Consider the following 22,543-nt stretch of genomic DNA (forward strand, 5'->3'; position numbering starts at 1 on the left):
CCTGTCCCCCCTTGTTCAAGTACAGTAGCTTCCATTTTATTTTGACCTCTGAACTGCAAACACAATGAATCTTCTCCTGCGTTTGAAATGGCCACCGACCAGAGGAAGACCTTTGCCAAATGTACTGCTTCCCGGTCGTAAGGGTTTTGGTGTATCTCTGGTGCAAGGCTGGCAACAAGTTTGATTTTAGTAAGAGCTCCAGGAATGACTACACATACCAAAAGACAGCAAAGAAGCTGGCAGTTTTGGCGATTCACTGGACCAGTACAGGGAGAGGATTAAGTGACAGAAGACTGACTACCAAAAAGTTAGAGATGAGCACTGTACCTCTAGGAACTCACCATCATCCTGCCCCTTTTATGAGGAGTTTGACCAGGTGCTGGCTATTGCACTAGGGCTGCCAATTTTGTTGGATGTATTCCTGGAGACTTCATCACATGACAATCTTTAATTAAAGATTAATCTTTACTTCTGGGGACACCAGGCCAATCCTGGAGGGTTGGCAACTCTATAGTGTACTGAGCATGGAGCCAACAATGCTTCATGATGGGCTAGTCAGCTGGGATGGCAACCTTCTCCCCCTGGGTCCATTATAGGACTGGAAAGGAACCAGCAGGTGCTGGATCAGGCTAGTGAAGTGACTCTGGTGCTGGAACCAGTCACTGTGAAGGCTTTGCTACCAGAGTAGCTGAAGCATATCCTGGGTCCTTACTTGGAGGAGCTTTTTTATGCCCCGCCCACCCCTGCTGCAGCACTGACAACAGAAAAGGAAGAAACAGGACGTGCGCCAAAGCCTGGTACGTTTCTGGCTCTGTGTTTGTTTTATTAATGTAGGAATGGGAGGGATTTCCAGGTTATGAACCAATGCAAAACCACGGATGGCAGCAGGTATCTATGGCTGATTACATGCCAGGACCTCGGCATCCCCCTACCACTATGGAATTCAAAATGAAGACAGGGAAGCACTTAAAAATGAAGTTTTACTAGAAATTTACACATTCTTGCTCGGATGTGCTGGGGGGTTAAAAATAAGAACCTTATATTGTCCTCCTTGTTAGTACACTCCTCCCTACCAACGCAACGGTGTAATGAGCTGCCTGTAAACACAGAACTGCCTGGGAGGGGGGAGGTTGAATTGAGTCCATTTATGAATGTAGTCCATGGGTGACAAAATTGTTTGTCCGAAATATGGCTAGGGGGTGTATATAGCCCAGAAACATGCTCTGTGGGGGTGGGGTGTCACTGTTGCTGTGGAGTTCTTTGCAAGTCCACATTAGCGTGTGTTTGCATGCAGTCATAAAAGGCTCTATCAGAAGCCATGGGGAGGCAGAAATCCATGTAGACACTAACAGAGCATCCTGCTGATTCCTTCAGGTGCTTTATCCCAATCCTGGGTGCTGACAACTGCAAACATATTCCCCTAGCAGGAACGTCATATAGTCACATTTTGGGGAATGGTGTATTTTCCCAGGGCACTGTGGTAGCTGACCAGCCCTCTCCACTCATAGTTGTGCTTTTCAGTCACCATAAATTTGAGTATTTCGGTGGCATACATGGCTGGCCTGCATCTAGAAGCTGGGAATAAAGTCTCTATTTGTCATTCAGGAACCACAAGAATTGTTATGTCCTCCAAAATGTGGAATGTCTGAAATGATAGAGAAGGCTACACCACAGCCACCCACTTCCCCCAGAGCCCAGAGTAGTCTGCAATTTTTAAACAAAATTGGGATTTTTAAACCATTCTCTGGGCCCTCTTTTCATTGTGATTAACCCAGTTGTGTTCATGGAGTTTCTGGGATCTGAAGAATTCCTCTGACAATATACTGACATTCAGTTTTGCAAAGTATCATTTTTGTCCCTGAGAGTCTACAAGGATTGACTTTTTTGTTTGGTTGGGGGAGGGGAGATTGTGCTCTTGCACTGAACCATTTGTAAGACAATAATGCTCTGTTTTATGTCTGCTTGCAGGCACCTCTAGTTCTACTGGCCATTGTACCTGGTAGATCGCACATACTCCAGCATAAGCCTGGGTCTCCATACAGTTATGGACCAGTCCAAGAAGAAACGATTTCCACGATGAACTTTATAGTTGACATTCTGAACATAGCCAACAAGCATGTGCAATACCAAAAAGAGAAGGATTCATGGCAAGGGGAGAGGCAAGTAGAGAGGCACAGGCAGGTTGCAAAGCCAGAGGACAGAATGGCAGCGTGGGAACAGACACTTGCATTGCCTTTCCAGGAATGCTGGTTGAAGAAGGATGACATAGTGCTGCAGAAAGACCTGTTTGAACAGCTGCTTTTGCTAATGGCTACAAGACTGCAGGCTCCAGCTGCCCCTTCACTGTGGCCCAAGTCACCTCCACGGTACCAGGGCTGACGCGAGGCAGGGGAAGCCAGTACAAATTACCGGGGCCCAGCAGTCCAGAAGGGGGCCCAGGGCCTGGCTTCATCAGCCCTGTTTAGCTGGTCCGCCCTTGCTGGGGGGGACCGAAACAATTTTTCACTGGGGCCCAAACCCGCTCTCGGCGGCCCTGCATGATACCATGTGCTACATACCAGGAACACTTTGGACAATTCTTTGTTTAGGTGGCCTGTGCAACTGGGACTTAGCAGCTGGACAAGGCATATCTACCCCTCGCATACTTCTATCCCTGCAGTGACCCCCTCCCCTCTGCATACTTCTACCCCATGCTGTTCCCCCTACACTGCATGCATCCACCGCTGCACAGAGCCCCTCCCCTGTGCAGTCCATGACTCCCTTGCAGGCCTCCACACCCATGCAGCAGCAGTAAGTGCATGCTAAACACATAAGAAAGGGAAAGGAGAACATGCCAGGGGACACATCCAAAATTAGGGGATTTTTTGATGGCATCGTTTGCCCTGTTCAGTGTTTGGTTTATGCATTTTGTTTTATTACTAGTTGTAAAGTTGGTTTGTTACTTCAGTGTTTTAGTGGCAGTTGGCCTGCCTGGCAATACGTTAATATAGTTATTTTTGTAATACAAGTAAAAGCTTTCATTTTATTAAGAAAATTTATTGCCATCTCTACATCCATCCTATAATGTGTACTTTGAATAATAAAGATAAACACAGGATAAGGCACAACTGGCAAGTTGTATTCAACCGCAGTATCTCAGTACATCTATGTACATCAGTCAATAATGTAAGGGCACTGTTCCCCCACCCTCATTACATTAACAGTCATATCATCCAAAATAAAAATGTGGGACAGTCAATACCCCACATTCACTATGTACAGTGACAGTACCCCTTCCCATGTCATTGCACGATGTGACAATGCCTCATTTACTGTAAATAGTGCTGTACAAAAACATTGATAAACATACTATTTTCCCTCTTCCATTGGCCCATTCAAGTCCTTACTGTGGGAGCACAGAGCATCCTTGATGTCTGTTGCCCAGGTGCATCCTGTTCCAGCTATGACTGGTGCACTTTCTGGCTGAGTGTATCAGTTCAGCAATCCACTACTGTCATAGGGCGATTCAGGGGCAAATGGCTCATCTTTGGCTTTGCAAAGATTGCAAAGAGCACTGCAAGCCATAATAATGCAGACAGCATTGATAACACTGGAATCCCAGTGGGATTTCAATCTGCCAAACGCACATTCAACCGCATTCTACACCTGCTGAGGGTGTAATTAAACATTCTTTTGCCAGGGCCTTTGAGATCAGGATGTAGTTTCAAAAGGCAAAGCAAAAGGGGCTACATGGGATCCCCAGAATAACAACAGGGACAGTAACTCCATTTATGACCATGTCATTTGGTGGGACTAGTGTCCCCAGCCTATCCATGAATGTGGACTCCCAACCAATGGAAAACTTTGGCAACATGAGCCTTTCCAGTGCAGCCCACACTGGCATCCATAAATCATCCAGAAGGGCCTGCACAATAATGGAGTACCTTTGTGGTTTATGTACTCATTTGCTCCCTGAGGAGGGCAAACTGTGGGCACATGAGTCCCACCAACGACCCTGGTATTGTTTGGAAAGCCCATTCTCTCAAAACCAGCAAATACTCCAGGAATATTATTTATGCCTAGGTTAACCAGATGTCCCAATTTTATAGGGCCAGTCCCGATATTTGGGGCTTTGTCTTATGTAGGCACCTATACCCTCTACCCCATCACGATTTTTCACACTTGCTATCTGGTCACTCTATTTATGCCCCCTACCCCTACCACTACCACTATAATCCCACACTTGACCACTTCCATTCCTGCCACCACTTTATCTACAGTTGACTTTCCAATACTGAACTGATTAGCAACAGACCTGCAACAGTCTGGGATAACTAGCTTCCAGACAGTTATAGCAACCTTCTTTTTAACTGATATGGCCACCCTCACGTGTATGCTCTGATGCTGGAAGGTCGGGGCAAACAAGACAAGTTCTGGATCCATTGATGGACTGAAGGGACCACTGATGGACTCACTGATGCACTGAAGGACCCGCCGCTGAAGTGCCACCGAAGACCCAGAACAAGCGAAGGGCCCACCGCTGAAGTGCTGCCGAAGACCCGGAGCGCTGCCAGGTGAGTAAAAATTAAAAAGGCACCTCTAGCCAGGGAAGAGATTCTCACTGGGCGCGGGGCCCTCTTAGGCGCAGGGCCCGATTCGGGGGAATTGGTAGAACTGGCCTAAAGCCGGCCCTGGCTGTGCAGTATAAGATAACGGTAGTACCTGTATGCTCATACAGAAATCCATATGACAACAGTCCTCTGACATTTGATAGGATATATTTACAAAGATTCAGTTTTGAATACCCTTACTCAAATTGAATAGTACCTCACTCCTTGATTTCAGAGCTAATACTTAAGGAATAAGGAATTTACTATAAGTAAGGGTATTAGAATCTTTCCTGCAGATACATATTCACACACACACACACACACACACACACACACACACACACACACACACACACACACACACACACACACACACACAGAGTCACATGTAATCTATAGCTACAGAATCCATTCTTGCTCATTCCTTGTCACAGAATTGTGCTCCAGAAGTGAAATTTTAATTTGAAAAATGTTATCAACCAGATTCTAATCCCATCGACGCCAGTGTAAATCTGAAGAAATCCCACATGAAGTGTATTTACACCAGGCTAAAAAATGAAAGGAAAAACCAGGCCCTATGTTTCTAACCCTTATGGTTATGAAGAAAACTTTGAAAACACAGTGTAAAATGATACACTGTTTCCTTTCTGAGTTTGCAAATAGCGTGGAAAAAAATACCTGAGAAGTATGAAATGACCTATTCATCTCCATGGTTTGTTCACTCTGAACTCTCAAGATAACATTAAATGTAAACATTTTAAACCATGTGATGATGATTTTAACAGAAATGTCTAGGTAATGGGTTTACCCCACAATTCCACACAGCCTGCCTAGGTGGAAAAAGCCCCAACTATCCTTATGTAGCCACCAAAACTTCCAGCACTCCCACACCCACAGCCCAATAACTTCAATGGTGCAATTATGCGTTGTCAATACAAAAGACAACAGTATGTTGAAAACATGGAGACATTATAAAAACAAACTGAATTTAATATCAAAGTAAATAGCAGGGGGCTGCTGTTCTGATTATATTATTATTTTTCATCTTTCATTAAGTTAAAGTATCTATGTAAACATTTAAATTAAGCTGCTGCAAAACCTCTAGTCTGATGCACCAGAGTATCATAGAATTCAAGGACCTTGAATTTAAGTTCCATTAGCCAGAGAGTAATTTGTATAATTATGCATATACGCATACATTTCATGATTTTGGCAAGCCCTTAGATATTGGACACCATGTAAGAAACAAAGGGGACCTTAAAATGTTATGGCTCATTAGAAATTTTTATATTTAACTTATAATATATTTTATAATAGTATTAAAGAAAAATAATCTCTCACTCAAGTCGAGGAAAGTTGACACAACAAACTAATCTGCCATAAATATCTAAAATTTAAAAACACAGATGGCCAAATTCTGCTCTCAGTCACACAGTGACCTTGCTGAAGTCTATGGAGTTGCACTGGGATAAGTGTGAGGAGTGTTTGGGCAGTGTTATGTATGCAGACAAAGCCATTCCAGTTTACTTTCTGGGTCAATCCACGTTGTGGTACTTACACATTGGTAATGTAGGTATATAGGCATATTCAAACACACCATAAAGCTAAAGATGAGCAGATATTTGAAAAAAAGCTTTGGGTTTAATGCTGGTACTGAACTCAAGTCTAAATGATTCTGTACAACTTATCTCTTAAAAATATATTCATGGGTCAGAGGACATGCAAGTGGCAGACTCATCACAACACTGTGTCAGAAACAAGAACCCACTGGACCATGAATGTGTAGTGTTTGTTTGTTTGCTTTGATTTGTAAATCAAAAAAAGATCCCAGCCTACCACAGCTTTTCAGGACCTAGTTTGGGTTTGTTGACTCAGTATTTGGGCTGAACCACAATCAGGAGGCATCTTTCATATTCTAGTACCTACAGTCACAGCTGATCTTTGAATGTTAGTACTTCAGCCCTTTAAATACTTTTTCTAACAAATTTCCCAAACCCATAGTTTACATAGGATGAAAAAAATCTGTAAGCAAAATGAGTGATTCATTCCTGGGCTAAGGAGCTATATGCTTCATTTAAAGCCTGAAGCAAACTTTTGTAACTGAATTATAAACTCTTGGAAAATAGAGTTTTATAATGGAATTGCAGATAGACCCGAGTATATTTGACCTGTGTAAAGGCAGTTACTTTGGCGGTGGGGGTGTAGAATTAAATGCTTAACTCAAAAATGGATGCTTGACAGCTGGTCTGGAGTATCTCCACTTTAGCCCTGCTGCATACCCTTCTCTACTGCCACAGGATTCTTTGCTGCTTTTACAGATCCAGACTAACACGGCTACCCTCTGATACCTTCTCTACTTGTTTCCTTTTCTGCAGGCAATAGCAACCAGGTGATTCATGTACCGCATGCCTGTAAAATTAAGCTAGCTCTTTATTAAGAGAACTATTTACACAGAGGCTGCAACTTGTGCCATGCGCATACAGACTAACTTCCTAGTAACTAATCCAAACTCTTCCCTCCTGGAACCTGTGCTCTTCCATTTAAGTTCCATACATGTTGCTGTACCAGGGGTGTACAAAAGGAGTGAACAGGATCTGTCCAACCTAGCGCAGAATGTAGCATAGCCAGTGTGCTATAGTTGGTTGCCTGCTTTCACATTGGGAATTATGGACCAACAGATCACTAGGGTGCACAACAAGTAGGTCTGCATGTCCCCGTGCAGGACTGGGCTCTCCCCAAGTTTAAATATAGTTGTGCAGGAGTGCCATTTATTCACTGTTTACCATCAACTGACAGTTGGATTCCTGTAGGCTCAGAGTTGTGGTCTGTCAGCCAGAAAGACAGCATCTTATCCATGAAATTATATTTAAATCAACTAGCACTACAGATTTCTATCTGGTATGAAAAAAACAGTAAATAATATTTAGTTAATCATTAGTTTGATTGTTTTGCACAAATTCCAAAATATCATTAATATATATCTATACAAATCCTACTAATAAATTCAGGGTTAAGTGAGAATTTAGGACACATTATAGTTTTTAATTAGATGATAGCCCTTGAAATGAATGCAATTTTTTTTTTTATAAAATTCCTCTTGGTGCTTGAAACAGAAAGCATTAATTTTCCCTGAATCTTCCTTTGTATACAGATAGACTTGCTGCACGATTATTGTTAAATCTCATTTGCAAGTCATGGTTAACTTGCTGTAGTCATGTCTCTCTATGCAATTCTCCTAGCTACTGAAACCAAGAGAAAAATTTGGAGATGAGGGATTCAATTATGAAGTGCATGTTTGATTTTCAGATGTGAACATTTCTGCATGCACATGGGACTTTACCTACTTTGAAACCATATTTTACAAGTGACATTGGCTTATGAACAAAGAATGTAAGGCAAGGTTTAAAATATGAATCATTTCCATGTGATTCAAATAAGTGCTAAAATAGTTTAATTTAGATGGGATTTGGTATATTCAGTTTATGTTCCTAATAATTTATAATTAACAAACATGACTGTAGGGGACTATTATTAATTACTTATATAACCCAGGAGTGCACAGTGCTTTGCAAATATAAAGTTAGATGTAGGGCCAAATCCCAATTTCTTTATTAACGAGATTATTCTTACTGGCTTTAACAGAGTTACTTGTGCAAGTAAAAGGGGAAAGTTTTGGCCTCTGTTTCTGCTCCAAGTATTTATGCAAGCAATTAAAGGATGAAAGCAGGAGTAGGCAGAGGCATAGTTGATCAGCAGTGGAAGTCTGGGCAAATATAGTATGTTTTAAAAGAGGATTTGATGAAGAAGAGATGCCACACAGGAAGAAGGCGGCTGTGCCAAGTAGAGTGGGGGACATGAAGGAAGGCACAAAGACAAGAGCGGAGGAAGTAGACAAGCAAGATCTCCAAGGATCTGTAACAGCTTTCAGGATGGACCACAGTGAGCTTCCCATAGGATCTGGAGTTCCTCTTGAAGATGTTATGAGAGCGGAAAGATGTCCTCCACATTCCAATGAGACTTTGGGTCCCTTAAAAGTGTTTCCACTAGTGAAGTGATATCTGTTTATTCCATCACCTTCCATTCATACCTTAGAGAGCCCATGTGTGGGGACATCTTGATATCAGACTTGCAGTTTTTCCCATCCATTGCCTTACAGGGATACTAACTAGAATGATCTTGAAAAGAGAAAAAAAACGTTTGAAGAAAAGTCCTTTATTTGGCCAATGTGTTTCTATATTCCCTTGAAATTATATTTTGTTTTAATAAGGACTTCCTATCACAGAGGCAAACTCTTCTGTTTAATGATTCAGTGATGATATAATCCTGAGCATATACTATATCGTAGTCCGTTGTCATGGAAGTGATTGTGAGATGACTTCTCTGCAGCATCAAGAGAAGACAGTCTAGGAGGAATCAAAATTCTTGTCTAAGTATAAACAGCACCAGGATAATTAGCATACAAAAGAAAATAATTTTGAAACAGCTGTAAGATAAAAGGATTTTATTTTTAAATGTATTTATCGGACACTCTGAGTACCTGTACATAGTTTAAAAATAAGATACACAATGTACTGACCAAAGTTAGTCTCAAATAGACTCTTCCAAAACAAGCTACATCTGAGTGTCTCTGCCAGTTCCTCAGACAAGCCCTGAGAAAACATATGGGCCTTATACTGTGCCCTGAGGGTCAATAGACCAATGGGAGAAGTAAATTCCAGAGCTGAGTATCCTCCACCAAGAATGCACTGCTTCCAGTCACCAGATGTTCAAATGCAGGGCATGTCAACAAAAGCAACCTGACTGGTCTCAGCTGTCATGATTGTCCACAATGGCAGAGGCAATTCCTAGGCAGATAAGACTCAAATTGCATAGGGGTTCATCAATCAAAATCAGTACCTGATATTGCTCCCAGAACCACACAGGAAATCAAGGTAGATTTTGGAGGAAAATTGTAATGTACCCTCTGTGACTAGCATTACTAAATAAACAGGGTATCTGCATTCTGCACTATATATGTAGCTTACAAGTGGTGCTCCTGGGTATCCATTTAGATGCAAACTTGATATATCTGAAAGTTTTCTTCAGTATGAAAATCCTTCTTTAAAGTATCTTTTTTTTTTTTTTTTTTACAATAGCTCAGGCAGACAGTTTAAAGCACTTTCTCACAGAGCTTGTTGGCATCCTGCTCAGAGCTGCCAATGGTCAAGTCACATTTTGGTCTGCATAGGGATCTTTTAATGTTTCATGGTTTTCTTTTATATACCACCATCAGACTACTTTAACTCTAGCTTTCTGGCATCAATGACTAAGACTGCCACAGTGTGGTAGCAGCAAGACTGTGAAGCTACTCAATTTCACTACAGCAAAACCTGGCCAAAACCAAACGTTAACTCATCACTAGTTTGCCGCTTACTCAGCAGAATGTTTACTCCCATCTGCGCTCTGGTTCTCGTCAGATTTCTTGTTTGTTTTTTATTGTATTCCCTGAAGTAGTAGCTATAAACTTCATTCTCTGCAGAGAGATACAGAAATTCTCAAACACTGTAATTATCACATTCAGTTTTTAGAGAGGTCAATAGCACCAGAAATTAAAACCTGTGAGACAATAAACAATTTAGAATGTTTGGCCACTGTCTCCACCCCCATAACCAATTTTAATTAAGGAACCCTTTACTCGAGGTTTTGTTAGCATCTCTCTCATTTTTACAAGGAGAAAGAGATGGGTTTTCCTAACCTTAGCTGTCTTCCTTTTTGTCTCCTATGTGGCCACTCAGCCCTTCCCTACACACCTGGTGCTAAAGTGGGATTTCCTCTGAACTCTCCTAGGACAGGGAGAGGACGAGTCACTCAATGCTGGCAGCATGGATGTTGAATGGACTTTAAAATGGATGGCAGAAAACCAGACTCTGCAGAGCAACAACAGTTTCTTCAATGGTTGGCTGCCCGGCTGCAACAGCAGCAGCCAATTCAGCAGATGGCACTGCCACAGCAGCAATGGAAAACAGCTGGTACAGCAAGTGGCTGCCTCAAGGGCAGGCTGCAGTCTTAAATGCTCCAGACCCATAAGTACTACCAGATATGTCTTGCTGGCCACGTGAACAGCGGGCAATCCAGCAGGCTTCATATCTGATAGGGTAGTTCAGGCTTGGAAGCTTCTGTTGCTATTCTGGACCACCAAACATCAATGAAGAAATGTACTGAGATGTTTTTTTCAAGCAGAAATATCTGCCTAGAGTCTGTCCCTATGCAGTGGCCCAGAAGCTACAAGGTAAAGTTTTCAGAAGCACCGAACTCCTCATTTTCAAAAGTGACTGGCACTTCAGAGCCTAACTCTCACTGAAAATCTATACAAATGAGGCTCCCAAGCACCTGACTGACTTTTGAAAATGGGACTTAGGCTTCTAAGTGACTTAGGTACTTTTGAAATTTTTACCACAGAAACTATGTTGGTGCTTGCTGACACCTGAGCATGCAGAAGTGATTACGGTGGAATAATGGTTCACATGGATTATTTCCATCAAGAGGAAGTGACTGGATCTACAGGCATCAAGCAAGCAAACATCACCTTGGAAAGTGAGGGAAGCTCTGTTTATAGATCCTTGCCCAGCCAAACTGGAGTTGGGGTTAGAAATAACTACTGCTCTGACAGTAGGAGAAAACCTAATCCCTGAGCAGAAAGCCAAGACTGTCCAATTAATGGCAAAACCTTCTCACTGTGTTTTTGGTGCTGGTAGGATGATGACATGAAATAAATCACCTTACTGAAAAAGTGTGAAAAGGAGCTTACCACATCTCATGGAAAATGCAGGAGTTTGCAAAAGAACTCCAAAAAATACCTGAGTCAGAGGTCACTGAGACAGCTCATAGCATATGATAAAACTCCATGGTCCTCATCCCAAAACCAGATGGGTCCAGGAGGCTCTGCATCACCTTCCCCCACATTCCTCCAGTGTTAGGATATAGATATTCAAGCCTGTCTGGATTGTGTATTCTCATCACTTAGCTAGTTATACAGGTATAAAAGAAAGAATCAAAATCATTGTCTATTTGTATTAGGGCCTTCTCTCACTGTGACAGTCTGAGGCCCTGTTTAGTCATATTGAAATAAGGCAATCTGGGGCTGTTAGGATGATGATCCAATCTATCACCTCCAGAGAAAGGGAAGAGCCTAGAACATGTAAAAGGAAATTTACTTTGATAGTTTTCTGTTTAGTAAGAACTCACTTATCAATAGACACAGCTGAAAAACCCTTATGTCTGTATAGATGCAATTGTAAAACCCTTATGTCTGTATAGATGTAGTTATGAAATCCTCACTTCTGTATTGTTTTGTATGTTTATTTGCATGGTCTCTGGTTCTGTAATTGTTTCTGTCTGCTGTATAATTAATTTTGCTGGGTGTAAACTAATTAAGGTGGTGGGATATAATTGGCTAGCTAATCATGTTACAATATGTTAGGATTGGTTAGGTAAATTTTAGTAGAATGATTGGTTAAGGTATAGCTAAAAATATTACTATATAAATTAGGGGCAAACAGGAAGTAAATTGGGATTCGAAAATAAGGAAAAAGGAACTTGGATTTAAGCTTGCTGGAAGTTTACCCCAATAAACATTGAATTGTTTGCAGCTTCAGACTTCAGGTATTGTTGCTCTCTGTTCATGCGAGAAGGAGCAGGGACATGTGAGAGTGAAGGAATAAGCTCTCTAACACTGTTCTGTGGCATGTCTTCCTCTGGCATTCTGTTGTGACCACCCATTCCCCTCTCACTGTGATGCCCTGAAAGATGCTTCATATTAACACTACCTAGCATTGCCAGCTGCACACATTCAAAAATCATGAGTCAGGGCTCCCAAAATCATAGAATTGACTGAAAATTGTGAGATTTTTTAAAAAGTCATAAATGTTAGGTTGTTTTTATTTGACTTCTGGATTTCTGAACATTTAAGGTACACTTGGGTTTGTGACTAGTAACAAGGAAGAAAGACAGACAGACACACATTTGCATGTGGAGATGGGGCTTTGAGAAAACCACCAAATAACACAAAACTTGCAACAAGATTGTGAATATTGGCAATAGTCCCTACCCCTCATATTGTTTCATATCTCAGGGTTAGATACTCGACATTCAAAAAGAAAGTTAATTTCCTTGCATTAACTGCAAGGTCTCACAGTGTTTGGAAACCTACATTTGCTATGAGTCAATGACCCTATAAAGCTTTTTCTTCATTTTAGGGTAAAATGTCATAGTACAGAATAATATTTGATTATTACACAGCCTCTTATCTCTTGAAACATACAAGGACGCAGTCCAAAGCAATGTATTAATATTATATTAAAAAAGAAGAAGATATGAATAAGTTTTCTATGTCTCAGTTTGTATGCCTATCTGTTTCTACATATTACTCAAATCAGCTGGTGACAAATGTACACCTCTTCTAACTACATCTATGTTCAATAGATTTGATTCATGTGGAATCTCCATCATTGGAGATTTTTAAGAGCAGGTTAGACAAACACTGTCAGGAATGGTCTAGGTCTAAGTAATACTTAGTCCTGCCATGAGTGCTAGGGATTGGACTAGATGACCTCTCAAGGTCCCTTACAATCCAATGATTCTATGATTCAGTAACTTGTCAAAAATACTTATTTTCCAGCATTAAAATATTGTGTCTGTTATTTACATTAGACGTTTAAAGATGGATAATTAAATGCAAAAATTAAATGAATGCAACTTAAAGTTGGGAATATAAATGCAAAAAAATCAGGAAACAAAAAGATAAAGTTCTCTCAGAAAATTTACTTCTGACCCATTGCACATACGACATACATAGTATTTAGATTGTTGTTTATGCCATTAAATATGGTCCATAACATATACGATCCTGCAAACATTTGATCACATAAGCCCTTACTCACGAGTATGCCTGTCAAACGTAATTGCACTATTCACATGAGTGAGGTTTTCCAAAAATCAGATCCTAAATATGTACAGTATGACCAAATTAATGTTAATGTGGAATCTTAATTTCTAAATTTCCTGACTTTTGTACATTCATGTCATGATTCAAAGCCCACAGAAGTCAGTGGAAAGACTCCAACTGGCAGTGAATAAGGCCCTTAAATTGTCAACCTAATTATTACAAGTAGGCTTTTTTAAAATTTAATTTGCCTTTTTAAAAAAAATAAGAGCTAAAAAAGAGGAGAGAGGCAGAATAAAAGAGAGAAGGAGAAGAGAATAGTGCTATGTTTGTGTATGTATTTGACTGAAATATCACACAAAGGCATATTTGAATATGTGGAGACATCAGGTTGGTTGTTATAATGCCCATAGATAAGGGTATTATTATAATTCCTGCATCTGATCCTGTAGAAAATGTACTTTTGCCTGGGGAAGAGTACTGATGGATAGGTGGACTCTGAGGTATCATGAAAGATTTGGCGGAAGGTATTAGCCACAAAACCTTTGGTCTTGTCATCACTGCAAAAAACCATGTTCTTAACTCAAGCTAACTTGATTTTATTTTCTGTAGTGAAGACAAGGGGGGAAGTCGTGAGGGTGGTTTATGATGGAAAGGGATTAGGAGGCTGGTCATGGTCCTGTCATAAGATTCAGAGAGGGAGGGGATCAGTCTTGTAATTGAAGTTAAGAAGTTGGTATTGTAAGAAGAGGCTGGTAACTGTGATGAGGACCAGTGGGGTGCGGTTTAGTTTCTTTGATCATGTGACCCTAAGAACCGCTCAGTGCCAACTGGCAATGGGTTCACTGACAGGTCTGACAAACTCACTACACCTAGCACCCTGCTTTCATGGTAGTATATTCATAAATGTTGTTATGCAAGATCTTAAATGAAAGCCAGGACCATGCTTATCATTGATATCATTATGAAGTATATGTACAGATAACATGTAAAAAGTTATAAATGTACAATGAAAATATGTTCCTAAAGTCTGAATCAAGGCAGGATTAACAAACAGGTTTCTGTCTGTCAAAGGATGTATATTCACCTGTCTGCCTCAGTTCATATGTAAATTGAGCATTGTAAGGCAGCACCAGGGAAGGCCTTGTCATAAACAGATAGCTAAGGGTTAATGTCTCTTCCACCTGAAGCACCTGACCAGAGGACCAATCAGGAAACCGGATTTTTTCAACTCTGGGTGGAGGGAAGTTGGTGTCTGAGGTCTTTGTTTTCTGCCTGCCTGCTTTCTCTGAGCTTTGGAGAAGTAAGTCTGTTTTCTAATCTTCTGTTTCTAAGTGTAAGGACAAAGAGATCAGATAGTAAGTTATATGGTTTCTTTTCTTTGGTATTTGCATGAATATAAGTGTTGGAGTGCTTTGATTTGTATTCTTTTTGAATAAGGCTGTTTATTCAATATTCTTTTAAGCAATCGACCCTGTGTTGTGTCACCTTAATACAGAGAGACCATTTGTATGTATTTTTTCTTTCTTTTTATATAAAGCTTTCTTTTAAGACCTGTTGGAGTTTTTCTTTACTTCAGAGAAATTGAGTCTGTACTCACCAGGGAATTGGTGGGAGGAAGAAATCAGGGGAAATCTGTGTGCGTTGGATTTGCTAGCCTGATTTTGCATTCCCTCTGGGTGAATAGGAAAGTCCTTTTTGTTTCCAGGACTGGGAACGGAGGGGGGGGGGGGTCACTCTGTTTGGATTCACAGAGCTTGTGTCTGTGTATCTCTCCAGGAGCACCTGGAAGCGGGAAGGGAAAAAGGATTATTTCCCTTTGTTGTGAGACTCAAGGGATTTGGGTCTTGGGGTCCCCAGGGAAGGTTTTTCAGGGGGACCAGAGTGCCCCAAAACACTCTAATTTTTTGGGCGGTGGCAGCAAGTACCAGGTCCAAGCTGGTAACTAAGCTTGGAGGTTTTCATGCTAACCCCCATATTTTGGACGCTAAGGTCCAAATCTGGGACTAAGGTTCTGACATGGTGGCAGAGGTGGGATATAGACAGAATCCAGAAGCCAGTAGGAATATTATATTTTTCTTTTCTCTGCTAAGGGCTTTTTAGCACAGAGAAACAGTTTGGTTTTAAAAGGGAACCAGAGAGAATTTTTTTTTTCTGCTCTCTCTGGCACTTTGTGGCTTGCATGTTAAGCAAGAAGTCGTTAAGGTGCTATCACGAGTCTTTTGTCACACAATAACACTCCCATTGAGAGTCATTACCAGCACTATATAAATGCAAATAAAGTGGTTTTTCAGGTTTACTTAACATTGAAGATTAGCTAAAGGCACTGTTGCTAGGCAGACTTCAGGAGGCAACAGAGAACCTGCAGTTCAGAAGATAAACACCGGAGGGCACCCCAACACAAGAAAACAGGAACCATGTCTACCAAGACAAAAATGGAGGCCGAAGCACAAATCAAAGAAGCTGAACACAGGCGACAAATGGAGATGAAAGAAAGAGAAGAACAAATCAAAGAGGCAGCACACAAAAGAAAACTAGAAGAAGAAGAGGTGGCCTACCGAAGGAAACAAGCAGAAGAAGAGGCGGCCCACCGCCGAGAAATGGAAAAACACCAAAAAGAAATGGAAAAACAACAAAAAGAAATGGAAAAACAACAAAAAGAGAATGAAGAGAAGGAAAAACAGAGAAAACATGAACTGGAGTTGGCAAAAGCTGGGCTGCATGTGCCAGCCAACCCTAACAACCCGGCGCCAATTATTGCTCCACAGCACAGGAAATTTCCCACCTACAAGGCCGGTGATGACACCGAGGCCTTCTTGGAAAATTTTGAAAGAGCCTTTCTTGGGTACAGCATCCCCGAAGACCAGTACATGGTGGAATTAAGGCCACAACTCAGTGGACCTTTAGCAGAGGTGGCAGCTGAAATGCCTAAGCAGCAAATGAATGACTATAAACTTTTTCAGACCAAGGCCAGATACAGAATGGGGATAACCCCAGATCATGCCCGTCGGCGCTTCAGAACCCAAAAGTGGAAACCAGAGGTGTCATTTCCCAAACACGCCTACTACATTGCAAAAAACTATGAGGCCTGGATAACAGGAAACAACATTCAAACCTTGGAAGAACTGCACCTCCTCATACAAATGGAGCAGTTCTTGGATGGTGTTCCTGAAGACATCACACGGTACATACAAGATGGAAAACCCAAAGATCTCGCTGAGGCGGGGGAGATTGGAGCCAAATGGATGGAACTGGCAGAAAGCAAGAAAGCTACTGTCAAGGGGAATGATTACCCCAGGGGGCACACAGACCATAAACCCTACAACCGAGGACAGCCAAAGACCCCACATACCACCCAAGTAAAGCCACAGACACCCTACCCTTCAACCTCACCAGTCTCCAGTAACTCACCTCGGCCCAGTGACCCATCAGATGGAAGATGCTTTAAGTGTAATGAACTGGGACATATCAAGGCCAACTATCCCAACAACACCATGCGAGTGCAATTCATTACACCACCATCACCCCAAAGATCCCCAGGCCCGGATGCCTCTCAAATACCCTTGGAGCGAAGGGAAAATTTGAGAGTGGGCGGAAAGAAGGTTATTGCGTGGAGAGACACGGGGGCACAAGTGTCAGCTATCCACCAATCCTTCGTTGACCCCAAATTCATCAACCCAAAGGCCAAAAAGTGACAATTTACCCCTTCATGTCACAAGCTGTAGACTTGCCTACAGCTCAACTGCCTGTCCAGTACAAAGGCTGGTCAGGAATGTGGACTTTTGCAGTCTATGACAATTATCCTATCCCCATGCTACTGGGGGAAGACTTGGCCAACCAAGTGAGGCAGGCCAAGAGAGTGGGAATGGTTACCCGTAGCCAAACCAGGCAAGCTTCCAGACCCATTCCTGTTCCTGAGCCGTCCACAGAGGCCCCGTCTGTGTTATCAGAGACCCAGACAGAGGTAGTGGACCCGGATTCCATGCCTACCACTGAAACAGCCACAGCATCTCCAGTCCCAGGCCCGGAACTGGAACAGCAACCAGCACCAGCAAGTGCAACCCCATCTTCAAACTCAATGCCAGTGGGCACCAGCGAGCCAGAACTGGCAGAAGCAAAAGACAGCCATATCCAAAAGGCTCAGCCAGAGCCTGAAATACCCTCAGGTGCACCAGCGGGGAGCGGTTCACCAGCAACGGAAACAACCCCATCACCTACATCGCTTCCAGAGGGACCAAGTCCAAGTCCAAAGTCTGAGGAAGAACTGGTGACCCCAGCCTCAAGGGAACAGTTCCAGACTGAGCAGGAAGCGGATGACAGCCTTCAGAAAGCTTGGGCGGCGGCACGGAGCACCCCACCGCCTCTCAGCTGTTCTAATCGATCCCGGTTTGTTATAGACCAAGGACTTTTATACAAGGAAATTCTTTCTGGTGGGCACCGGGAAGAATGGCAGCCGCAAAAACAGTTGGTGGTTCCAACTAAGTACCGGGGGAAGCTCTTAAGCTCAGCCCATGATCATCCCAGTGGCCATGCTGGGGTGAACAGAACCAAGGACCGGCTGGGGAAGTCCTTCCACTGGGAGGGGATGGGCAAGAATGTTGCCAAGTATGTCCGGTCTTGTGAGGTATGCCAAAGAGTGGGAAAGCCTCAAGACCAAGTCAAGGCCCCTCTCCAGCCACTCCCCATAATTGAGGTCCCATTTCAGCGAGTAGCTGTGGATATTCTGGGCCCTTTCCCAAAAAAGACGCCCAGAGGAAAGCAGTACGTACTGACTTTAGTGGACTTTGCTACCCGATGGCCAGAAGCAGTGGCTCTAGGCAACACCAGGGCTAACACTGTGTGCCTGGCCCTAACAGACATCTTTGCCAGGGTAGGTTGGCCCTCCGACATCCTTACAGATTCAGGGTCTAATTTCCTGGCAGGGACCATGAAAAAACTGTGGGAAACTCATGGGGTGAATCACTTGGTTGCCACCCCGTACCGCCATCAAACCAATGGCCTGGTGGAAAGGTTCAATGGAACTTTGGGGACCATGATACGAAAATTCATCAACGAATTCTCCAATAATTGGGACCTAGTGTTGCAGCAGTTGCTGTTTGCCTACAGGGCTGTACCACATCCCAGTTTAGGGTTTTCACCATTTGAACTTGTGTATGGTCACGAGGTTAAGGGGCCATTACAGTTGGTGAAGCAGCAATGGGAGGGGTTTACGCCTTCTCCAGGAACTAACATTCTGGACTTTGTAAGCAACCTACAAAGCACCCTCCAACACTCTTTAGCCCTTGCTAGAGAGAACCTAAAGGATGCTCAAGAAGAGCAAAAGGCCTGGTATGACAGACATGCCAGAGAACGTTCCTTCAAGGTAGGAGACCAGGTTATGGTCTTGAAGGCGCAACAGGCCCATAAGATGGAAGCATCATGGGAAGGGCCATTCACGGTCCAAGAGCGCCTAGGAACTGTAAATTACCTCATAGCATTTCCCAATTCCTCACTAAAGCCTAAAGTGTACCATGTTAATTCTCTCAAGCCTTTTTATTCCAGAGACTTACAGTTTTGTCAGTTTACAGTCCAGGGAGATGATGCTGAGTGGCCTGACGGTGTCTACTACGACGGGAAAAAAGACGGTGGCATGAAAGAGGTGAACCTCTCAACCACCCTGGAACATCTGCAGCGGCAACAAATTAAGGAGCTGTGCACTAGCTTTGCCCCATTGTTCTCAGCCACCCCAGGACGGACTGAACGGGCATACCACTCCATTGATACAGGTAATGCTCACCCAATCAGAACCCCACCCTACCGGGTGTCTCCTCATGCCCAAGCTGCTATAGAACGGGAGATCCAGAACATGCTACAAATGGGTATAATCCGCCCATCTACCAGTGCATGGGCATCTCCAGTGGTTCTGGTACCCAAACCAGATGGGGAAATATGCTTTTGCGTGGACTACCGTAAGCTAAATGCGGTAACTCGTCCAGACAACTATCCAATGCCACGCACCGATGAGCTATTGGAGAAGTTGGGACATGCCCAGTTCATCTCTACAATAGACTTAACCAAGGGGTACTGACAAGTACCGCTAGATGAACCTGCCAAGGAGAGGTCAGCATTCGTCACCCATGCGGGGGTGTATGAATTCAATGTCCTTCCTTTCGGCCTTCGAAATGCACCCGCCACCTTCCAGAGGCTGGTAGATGGTCTACTAGCTGGACTGGGAGAATTTGCAGTTGCCTACCTCGATAATGTGGCCATTTTTTCAGACTCCTGGCCCGAACACCTACTCCACCTGGAAAAGGTCTTTGAGTGCATCAGGCAGGCAGGACTAACTGTTAAGGCCAAAAAGTGTCAAATAGGCCAAAACAGAGTGACTTACCTGGGGCACCAGGTGGGTCGAGGAACCATAAACCCCCTACAGGCCAAAGTGGATGCTATCCAAAAGTGGCCTGTCCCAAGGTCAAAGAAACAGGTCCAATCCTTCTTAGGCTTGGCCAGATACTACAGGCGATTTGTACCACACTACAGCCAAATCGCTGCCCCACTGACCGACCTGACCAAAAACACCCAGCCAAATGCAGTTAAGTGGACTGATGAGTGTCAAAAGGCCTTTACCCAACTTAAGGCAACGCTCATGTCTAAGTCTGAATCAAGGCAGGATTAACAAACAGGTTTCTGTCTGTCAAAGGATGTATATTCACCTGTCTGCCTCAGTTCATATGTAAATTGAGCATTGTAAGGCAGCACCAGGGAAGGCCTATTTGCATACAAAGTCAACATAAGGATGTGAAGTCAACATGGAGTCAGCACACTAGGGAATAAACCCTGGGGGTCATCCTGACTCTGGGGATAAAACAACAAGTTTTGGGGATATAATGAGACAGAAAAAGGACATGTCTTTATCCTGCACCTGGTTGGAATCACTGTAAAGGACGTGTAGATGAGATAAGACTGCTTTTCGACAGATGGTTAGCCTGTTAAAGTTTAGTCACTAGAAAGCATTATGGATTTTGTATAAGCTTTCTCTTTTCATAGTCCTTATTTGCTATGTCTTAAATCTTAACCTTTGATAATACACTTATGACTGTTTTCATTATAAAAGATATCTCAGTGCTGCGATGGTATGTAGGAGATGATCCACAGCTGATTCAAGCAAGCTGCTGTGCACACCATACAGTATTTCTGTAAGTAGTCAGTGACAGGGGCTGGATATAGGGGAACACTACAAAGGGTCTCAGGGACTGAGGTGCATCAATTGTTAACCTACAAAGTAAAGTGAGGGCAAACACTGCACTGAAGAGATTGTCTGGGGTGGCTATGACATTCCAGGGTGCAACCCAGACCAGTGAAGGGCTGTGTCCCCATTTGCTCTGTCTCACAATGCTTTGCTGCTGTACCTCCCAACCTTGGCTCCTCACAAACACCCAAACAGCATGCAGGCCACACCCTGAGTGTATGTGTATAGCCACAGCCCTGGTCCAGCGACTCTGACTCCAGCAGCCTGTTGGCAAACACCAGCCACACTCTGGTTACTACTTGCAAGGTGACCCCAACACATTCCCAGTCCTAGATTTCCCCCACGAAAATGTGTATCCTGGGCAGTCCAGATATATTAGGTCCATAGCCCTTCAAAGGGGGATCAACTGCTACTTTAAATGGAGTTATGCAAGCAATTTATAACACTGGGTTCATTTTGATTAAAGCACAAAAAACTATAAAGAGACTTTAAGTGAGTACCAGTAATGAGACATTAAAGTCAGAAACGATTTCAAGAAAAATAAAGCTAAAATGCTTTCTACTTAACAAACCAGACTTGGTTTAAGATCAAGTCACATACTACATTTCTAGTAACACTGCTGACCAAATTCTCAAGTTCAGTGGCTATTTCTTGTATCTTTGTAGGTGAAAAGAGAGAAGAGAATAGGGAAAGATAACTTGGGCATTTTTGCCCCTTATTTTTATAGCCCAGTCCTCCTTTGAGATACGTTTTCCAGAAGGTTACCCCTCAAAACAAAATTTATTCAAACAATAAAGAAGGCAACATTGTCTGGTAGTGAAAAAAAGATGTACGCTGTTTCTTCTCACCTCTGTCTGCTGAAGTAAATATTTTCCTTGTCTCCCTCCTTTACTACCTGAGGACCCTGTTTACAACTTATACGTAAACTGAGGTAAACACACATTCCTTTGTTCAAGACCTGCTTAACCAGTTCTGCCTAATCGGTATTACTTGGATTTGAACATGTGCCATCAACATCATTCTGGGGAAATTCAAAATTTTATATATAATGTTGCTACATACATTTCATCATGATATTATTGACCAGTGAATGATTCGTTTTCAAATGACACCTCTCAAGGCATATTTTATACTAAGATTATTACAATAATGTGTAGGGTTTGATTACAGGGGTGCATTCTGTCACAGTGGCTTATACAGTGTTATCAGGGAGCAGATACCCAGTTAAGCATCAGTAAGTCTCTTTTGCAGGAAGCAGGGGGACAACAAGGTGACTCACAGTCCTGGGCACCCTGAGAACCACCACAGATTGGTCTGAACATATTGGTGTATTTGAATATCCAGGCAATAGGTAAACAAGTTCTTGTTCTCTATATGACCCAAAATATGATGAGCCACTATAAATATGTGAAATTTTGAATAGATATCTGGGGAAAAGTGGAGAAGGCTAGACAAGCCTGGCTTCTTCTGGAAGAAGGAAGCTATATGGAGGATAACATCTCTAACCCTCCTTCCCTCCACATAACCCTTCACCCCATATGCTCACCGCTCATCTGGCAATTGAAGGAGCCTAGCAGATTTAGTGGAATTTCTGCTCACCATCTCAACCAGGTAATTCAGATTTCACATATTATTAGGTGCCGTGCATTCTGTAACACAAATCATCAGAGCAAGTAAAATTTTAGTTGAACATGCAATATGATGATCATCAGTTTATAAAACAGACCATAAGGAGTGATGGCTAGCCATGGTGTGACGCAGGTCCTGTTTTTCAAGGCAGGTGCTTCCAGATAAATCCATTGTATC

At 42.7% G+C, this 22,543-nt stretch overlaps 1 protein-coding gene across 1 annotated transcript in view; it reads right to left on the bottom strand.

Moving 5' to 3' along the window:
• Positions 1-22,379, bottom strand: part of HUNK (hormonally up-regulated Neu-associated kinase) — a 122,231-nt gene extending 99,852 nt beyond the window's left edge. Inside the window, exon 1 of the mRNA XM_030579235.1 lies at positions 22,284-22,379. The gene's annotated coding sequence lies outside the window, so the exon portion shown is untranslated. The remainder of the gene's footprint in view (positions 1-22,283) is intronic.
• Positions 22,380-22,543: the final 164 nt, after the last annotated feature.

Source organism: Gopherus evgoodei, chromosome 1, assembly GCF_007399415.2.
Source record: "Gopherus evgoodei ecotype Sinaloan lineage chromosome 1, rGopEvg1_v1.p, whole genome shotgun sequence".
Taxonomy (NCBI): Eukaryota; Metazoa; Chordata; order Testudines; family Testudinidae; genus Gopherus; species Gopherus evgoodei.